Genomic DNA, 8,535 nt, shown 5'->3' with positions numbered 1-8,535 from the left:
CGCCGCATTTGCTACGATTGCCATTTGCTACTTCTGCAGAAGCGGCGGCGGCGGCGACGACGACGACGACGACGACGACGACGACGACGACGAATATCGCGAGAGGCTCTGAGATATGTGAGAAATACATCTATAAAATGTAATTCAGACTGCCTCGTCCCACCTTATGCTGTACCGCTTTGGCAAATGCTTTATCTGCGCCATTCGCCTTAATCGCATCTGAGAGTAATTCTTAAAAAAACGCCTGTTGCTAATTGTTCGTCATCACAGATACTGTTTGCTATACGGCCACGACGCGCAACTGATTTCCAAAATTCATCTTTCTCCTGTGAGGATCGAACTTACGACCCCTCGTTTATTAGACCAGTGCTCTACCACTGAGCTAAAGAGGCGCGGCCTAGCGGTACACTTGGGTACTTCGTCCTTACGGTCGTCTGCATCATCAGACTTTAGCTGACAACACTTCATATTACCGGCTAATATTTGCAGCTATTTCGACAAATTACTGCTTGGCTACACATTTGACACGTAACCGATGTGCTCTCCAAACAACAACACTTGCATTTCAGAAAATGTCTTTCACACATGTCTACAAAATCACCTTCACCTTCAAATACAGTTTCCTTGCGACTGACAGAGACGTAGGCAATGTTTAAAGTTGCTATTTCCATTAAATCTCGTTAATCAGAAAAACGGTAATTTACACCTGCAGCGGAACAAAATTCCGTCCCGCCCAGCGTCTGGCTCGAACCCACGACCCTGGGATTAAGAGTCTGACACTCTACCGACTGAGCTGGCCGGCTACCTCGGTGAATACCTGCCGGGTAGCACGTCACACAGTACTCGTTTGGGTTGGGTGGTCCCATACAGAATCTCTCCATGATGCCTAATGTTTTCCTAACGTCACACTCGTCACGTACTTCACTTTTATGTCATAATCATTTCTGAGAGGTAAAGAAATTGCATGACAACATGCAGAGCTAGTGGCGTCAAAATTAACACACATACTTTATGTGACTCAAAAGCCGAACGAGTTACTTTCCGACGTTGTTTTAGATGTGCAAGTGATAGTCAAAACTCGCTGTGTCGGCACTCTGCCGACCATTTCGCTAGTTAACACCGGTCTTGTTGTGTGTGTTTCAAGCTCAAGAGCATCTCCAAGCAAAAAATGGTCAACAGCAACATTCAGACGGTTTCGTACTGCTCAATTGCTACATTAAAACGTTATGTTTCTTTTTCAGAACTGGAAAAACACAAGCGTGACAGCATTCGAACCTGTAATCTTCAGATCCGAAATCCGACGCCTTATCCATTACGCCACACGGTCACTGACGACCAACATTTACATGTATACGACTCATCTCGAAACGCTCACACCCCTGAGGATTTGTGTTTTCGTTCTACACAGCCGCTGCCCCTTGCTCTTTCCCACCCATTCGTTACATTCAACCTCTGACGTGACCGACCAAATATAGACTGAGAAACAAGACCACACACTTTGTGCATTCGGAATCGAAGGCAGGGCGTCCCTCGCCGCATTTGCTACGATTGCCATTTGCTACTTCTGCAGAAGCGGCGGCGGCGACGACGACGACGACGACGACGACGACGACGACGACGACGACGACGACGACGAATATCGCGAGAGGCTTTGAGATATGTGAGAAATACATCTATAAAATGTAATTCAGACTGCCTCGTCCCACCTTATGCTGTACCGCTTTGGCAAATGCTTTATCTGCGCCATTCGCCTTAATCGCATCTGAGAGTAATTCTTAAAAAAACGCCTGTTGCTAATTGTTCGTCATCACAGATACTGTTTGCTATACGGCCACGACGCGCAACTGATTTCCAAAATTCATCTTTCTCCTGTGAGGATGGAACTTACGACCCCTCGTTTATTAGACCAGTGCTCTACCACTGAGCTAAAGAGGCGCGGCCTAGCGGTACTCTTGGGTACTTCGTCCTTACGGTCGTCTGCATCATCAGACTTTAGCTGACAACACTTCATATTACCGGCTAATATTTGCAGCTATTTCGACAAATTACTGCTTGGCTACACATTTGACACGTAACCGATGTGCTCTCCAAACAACAACACTTGCATTTCAGAAAATGTCTTTCACACATGTCTACAAAATCACCTTCACCTTCAAATACAGTTTCCTTGCGACTGACAGAGACGTAGGCAATGTTTAAAGTTGCTATTTCCATTAAATCTCGTTAATCAGAAAAACGGTAATTTACACCTGCAGCGGAACAAAATTCCGTTCCGCCCAGCGTCTGGCTCGAACCCACGACCCTGAGATTAAGAGTCTGACACTCTACCGACTGAGCTAGCAGGCTACCTCGGTGAATACCTGCCGGGTAGCACGTCACACAGTACTCGTTTGGGTTGGGTGGTCCCATACAGAATCTCTCCATGGTGCCTAATGTTTTCCTAACGTCACACTCGTCACGTACTTCACTTTTATGGCATAATCATTTCTGAGAGGTAAAGAAATTGCATGACAACATGCAGAGCTAGTGGCGTCAAAATTAACACACACACTTTATGTGACTCAAAAGCCGAACGAGTTACTTTACGACCTTGTTTTTATTTGCAAGTGCCAGTCAAAAATCGCGGTGTCGGCACTCTGCCGACCATTTCGCTAGTTAACACCGGTCTTGTTGTGTGTGTTTCAAGCTCAAGAGCATCTCCAAGCAAAAAATTGTCAACAGCAACATTCAGACGGTTTCGTACTGCTCAATTGCTACATTAAAACGTTATGTTTCTTTTTCAGAACTGGAAAAACACAAGCGTGACAGCATTCGAACCTGTAATCTTCAGATCCGAAATCCGACGCCTTATCCATTAGGCCACACGGTCACTGACGACCAACATTTACATGTATATGACTCATCTCGAAACGCTCACACCCCTGAGGATTTGTGTTTTCGTTCTACACAGCCGCTGCCCCTTGCTCTTTCCCACCCATTCGTTACATTCAACCTCTGACGTGACCGACCAAATATAGACTGAGAAACAAGACCACACACTTTGTGCATTCGGAATCGAAGGCAGGGCGTCCCTCGCCGCATTTGCTACGATTGCCATTTGCTACTTCTGCAGAAGCGGCGGCGGCGGCGACGACGACGACGACGACGACGACGACGACGACGACGAATATCGCGAGAGGCTCTGAGATATGTGAGAAATACATCTATAAAATGTAATTCAGACTGCCTCGTCCCACCTTATGCTGTACCGCTTTGGCAAATGCTTTATCTGCGCCATTCGCCTTAATCGCATCTGAGAGTAATTCTTAAAAAAACGCCTGTTGCTAATTGTTCGTCATCACAGATACTGTTTGCTATACGGCCACGACGCGCAACTGATTTCCAAAATTCATCTTTCTCCTGTGAGGATGGAACTTACGACCCCTCGTTTATTAGACCAGTGCTCTACCACTGAGCTAAAGAGGCGCGGCCTAGCGGTACACTTGGGTACTTCGTCCTTACGGTCGTCTGCATCATCAGACTTTAGCTGACAACACTTCATATTACCGGCTAATATTTGCAGCTATTTCGACAAATTACTGCTTGGCTACACATTTGACACGTAACCGATGTGCTCTCCAAACAACAACACTTGCATTTCAGAAAATGTCTTTCACACATGTCTACAAAATCACCTTCACCTTCAAATACAGTTTCCTTGCGACTGACAGAGACGTAGGCAATGTTTAAAGTTGCTATTTCCATTAAATCTCGTTAATCAGAAAAACGGTAATTTACACCTGCAGCGGAACAAAATTCCGTCCCGCCCAGCGTCTGGCTCGAACCCACGACCCTGGGATTAAGAGTCTGACACTCTACCGACTGAGCTGGCCGGCTACCTCGGTGAATACCTGCCGGGTAGCACGTCACACAGTACTCGTTTGGGTTGGGTGGTCCCATACAGAATCTCTCCATGATGCCTAATGTTTTCCTAACGTCACACTCGTCACGTACTTCACTTTTATGTCATAATCATTTCTGAGAGGTAAAGAAATTGCATGACAACATGCAGAGCTAGTGGCGTCAAAATTAACACACATACTTTATGTGACTCAAAAGCCGAACGAGTTACTTTCCGACGTTGTTTTAGATGTGCAAGTGATAGTCAAAACTCGCTGTGTCGGCACTCTGCCGACCATTTCGCTAGTTAACACCGGTCTTGTTGTGTGTGTTTCAAGCTCAAGAGCATCTCCAAGCAAAAAATGGTCAACAGCAACATTCAGACGGTTTCGTACTGCTCAATTGCTACATTAAAACGTTATGTTTCTTTTTCAGAACTGGAAAAACACAAGCGTGACAGCATTCGAACCTGTAATCTTCAGATCCGAAATCCGACGCCTTATCCATTACGCCACACGGTCACTGACGACCAACATTTACATGTATACGACTCATCTCGAAACGCTCACACCCCTGAGGATTTGTGTTTTCGTTCTACACAGCCGCTGCCCCTTGCTCTTTCCCACCCATTCGTTACATTCAACCTCTGACGAGACCGACCAAATATAGACTGAGAAACAAGACCACACACTTTGTGCATTCGGAATCGAAGGCAGGGCGTCCCTCGCCGCATTTGCTACGATTGCCATTTGCTACTTCTGCAGAAGCGGCGGCGGCGGCGACGACGACGACGACGACGACGACGAATATCGCGAGAGGCTTTGAGATATGTGAGAAATACATCTATAAAATGTAATTCAGATTGCCTCGTCCCACCTTATGCTGTACCGCTTTGGCAAATGCTTTATCTGCGCCATTCGCCTTAATCGCATCTGAGAGTAATTCTTAAAAAAACGCCTGTTGCTAATTGTTCGTCATCACAGATACTGTTTGCTATACGGCCACGACGCGCAACTAATTTCCAAAATTCATCTTTCTCCTGTGAGGATGGAACTTACGACCCCTCGTTTATTAGACCAGTGCTCTACCACTGAGCTAAAGAGGCGCGGCCTAGCGGTACTCTTGGGTACTTCGTCCTTACGGTCGTCTGCATCATCAGACTTTAGCTGACAACACTTCATATTACCGGCTAATATTTGCAGCTATTTCGACAAATTACTGCTTGGCTACACATCTGACACGTAACCGATGTGCTCTCCAAACAACAACACTTGCATTTCAGAAAATGTCTTTCACACATGTCTACAAAATCACCTTCACCTTCAAATACAGTTTCCTTGCGACTGACAGAGACGTAGGCAATGTTTAAAGTTGCTATTTCCATTAAATCTCGTTAATCAGAAAAACGGTAATTTACACCTGCAGCGGAACAAAATTCCGTTCCGCCCAGCGTCTGGCTCGAACCCACGACCCTGGGATTAAGAGTCTGACACTCTACCGACTGAGCTAGCCGGCTACCTCGGTGAATACATGCCGGGTAGCACGTCACACAGTACTCGTTTGGGTTGGGTGGTCCCATACAGAATCTCTCCATGGTGCCTAATGTTTTCCTAACGTCACACTCGTCACGTACTTCACTTTTATGTCATAATCATTTCTGAGAGGTAAAGAAATTGCATGACAACATGCAGAGCTAGTGGCGTCAAAATTAACACACACACTTTATGTGACTCAAAAGCCGAACGAGTTACTTTACGACCTTGTTTTTATTTGCAAGTGCCAGTCAAAACTCGCGGTGTCGGCACTCTGCCGACCATTTCGCTAGTTAACACCGGTCTTGTTGTGTGTGTTTCAAGCTCAAGAGCATCTCCAAGCAAAAAATTGTCAACAGCAACATTCAGACGGTTTCGTACTGCTCAATTGCTACATTAAAACGTTATGTTTCTTTTTCAGAACTGGAAAAACACAAGCGTGACAGCATTCGAACCTGTAATCTTCAGATCCGAAATCCGACGCCTTATCCATTAGGCCACACGGTCACTGACGACCAACATTTACATGTATACGACTCATCTCGAAACGCTCACACCCCTGAGGATTTGTGTTTTCGTTCTACACAGCCGCTGCCCCTTGCTCTTTCCCACCCATTCGTTACATTCAACCTCTGACGTGACCGACCAAATATAGACTGAGAAACAAGACCACACACTTTGTGCATTCGGAATCGAAGGCAGGGCGTCCCTCGCCGCATTTGCTACGATTGCCATTTGCTACTTCTGCAGAAGCGGCGACGACGACGACGACGACGACGACGACGACGACGACGACGAATATCGCGAGAGGCTTTGAGATATGTGAGAAATACATCTATAAAATGTAATTCAGACTGCCTCGTCCCACCTTATGCTGTACCGCTTTGGCAAATGCTTTATCTGCGCCATTCGCCTTAATCGCATCTGAGAGTAATTCTTAAAAAAACGCCTGTTGCTAATTGTTCGTCATCACAGATACTGTTTGCTATACGGCCACGACGCGCAACTGATTTCCAAAATTCATCTTTCTCCTGTGAGGATGGAACTTACGACCCCTCGTTTATTAGACCAGTGCTCTACCACTGAGCTAAAGAGGCGCGGCCTAGCGGTACTCTTGGGTACTTCGTCCTTACGGTCGTCTGCATCATCAGACTTTAGCTGACAACACTTCATATTACCGGCTAATATTTGCAGCTATTTCGACAAATTACTGCTTGGCTACACATTTGACACGTAACCGATGTGCTCTCCAAACAACAACACTTGCATTTCAGAAAATGTCTTTCACACATGTCTACAAAATCACCTTCACCTTCAAATACAGTTTCCTTGCGACTGACAGAGACGTAGGCAATGTTTAAAGTTGCTATTTCCATTAAATCTCGTTAATCAGAAAAACGGTAATTTACACCTGCAGCGGAACAAAATTCCGTTCCGCCCAGCGTCTGGCTCGAACCCACGACCCTGGGATTAAGAGTCTGACACTCTACCGACTGAGCTAGCAGGCTACCTCGGTGAATACCTGCCGGGTAGCACGTCACACAGTACTCGTTTGGGTTGGGTGGTCCCATACAGAATCTCTCCATGGTGCCTAATGTTTTCCTAACGTCACACTCGTCACGTACTTCACTTTTATGGCATAATCATTTCTGAGAGGTAAAGAAATTGCATGACAACATGCAGAGCTAGTGGCGTCAAAATTAACACACACACTTTATGTGACTCAAAAGCCGAACGAGTTACTTTACGACCTTGTTTTTATTTGCAAGTGCCAGTCAAAAATCGCGGTGTCGGCACTCTGCCGACCATTTCGCTAGTTAACACCGGTCTTGTTGTGTGTGTTTCAAGCTCAAGAGCATCTCCAAGCAAAAAATTGTCAACAGCAACATTCAGACGGTTTCGTACTGCTCAATTGCTACATTAAAACGTTATGTTTCTTTTTCAGAACTGGAAAAACACAAGCGTGACAGCATTCGAACCTGTAATCTTCAGATCCGAAATCCGACGCCTTATCCATTAGGCCACACGGTCACTGACGACCAACATTTACATGTATATGACTCATCTCGAAACGCTCACACCCCTGAGGATTTGTGTTTTCGTTCTACACAGCCGCTGCCCCTTGCTCTTTCCCACCCATTCGTTACATTCAACCTCTGACGTGACCGACCAAATATAGACTGAGAAACAAGACCACACACTTTGTGCATTCGGAATCGAAGGCAGGGCGTCCCTCGCCGCATTTGCTACGATTGCCATTTGCTACTTCTGCAGAAGCGGCGACGACGACGACGACGACGACGACGACGACGACGACGAATATCGCGAGAGGCTCTGAGATATGTGAGAAATACATCTATAAAATGTAATTCAGACTGCCTCGTCCCACCTTATGCTGTACCGCTTTGGCAAATGCTTTATCTGCGCCATTCGCCTTAATCGCATCTGAGAGTAATTCTTAAAAAAACGCCTGTTGCTAATTGTTCGTCATCACAGATACTGTTTGCTATACGGCCACGACGCGCAACTGATTTCCAAAATTCATCTTTCTCCTGTGAGGATGGAACTTACGACCCCTCGTTTATTAGACCAGTGCTCTACCACTGAGCTAAAGAGGCGCGGCCTAGCGGTACTCTTGGGTACTTCGTCCTTACGGTCGTCTGCATCATCAGACTTTAGCTGACAACACTTCATATTACCGGCTAATATTTGCAGCTATTTCGACAAATTACTGCTTGGCTACACATTTGACACGTAACCGATGTGCTCTCCAAACAACAACACTTGCATTTCAGAAAATGTCTTTCACACATGTCTACAAAATCACCTTCACCTTCAAATACAGTTTCCTTGCGACTGACAGAGACGTAGGCAATGTTTAAAGTTGCTATTTCCATTAAATCTCGTTAATCAGAAAAACGGTAATTTACACCTGCAGCGGAACAAAATTCCGTTCCGCCCAGCGTCTGGCTCGAACCCACGACCCTGGGATTAAGAGTCTGACACTCTACCGACTGAGCTAGCAGGCTACCTCGGTGAATACCTGCCGGGTAGCACGTCACACAGTACTCGTTTGGGTTGGGTGGTCCCATACAGAATCTCTCCATGGTGCCTAATGTTTTCC

The 8,535-nt window shown here is 46.0% G+C and overlaps 1 non-coding gene across 1 annotated transcript; it reads right to left on the bottom strand.

Annotated features, from left to right (window-relative positions):
• Positions 1–320: 320 nt before the first annotated feature.
• Positions 321–392, bottom strand: Trnai-aau (transfer RNA isoleucine (anticodon AAU)). The gene has a single exon. It is a non-coding gene; the product is annotated as a tRNA-Ile (tRNA).
• Positions 393–8,535: the final 8,143 nt, after the last annotated feature.

The sequence above is a fragment of the Schistocerca gregaria genome, unplaced genomic scaffold, assembly GCF_023897955.1.
Source record: "Schistocerca gregaria isolate iqSchGreg1 unplaced genomic scaffold, iqSchGreg1.2 ptg000169l, whole genome shotgun sequence".
In the NCBI taxonomy this organism is placed as follows: domain Eukaryota; kingdom Metazoa; phylum Arthropoda; class Insecta; order Orthoptera; family Acrididae; genus Schistocerca; species Schistocerca gregaria.
Note: the sequence above shows the minus strand (reverse complement) of the source record. Positions and strands in the feature narration are given on the sequence as shown.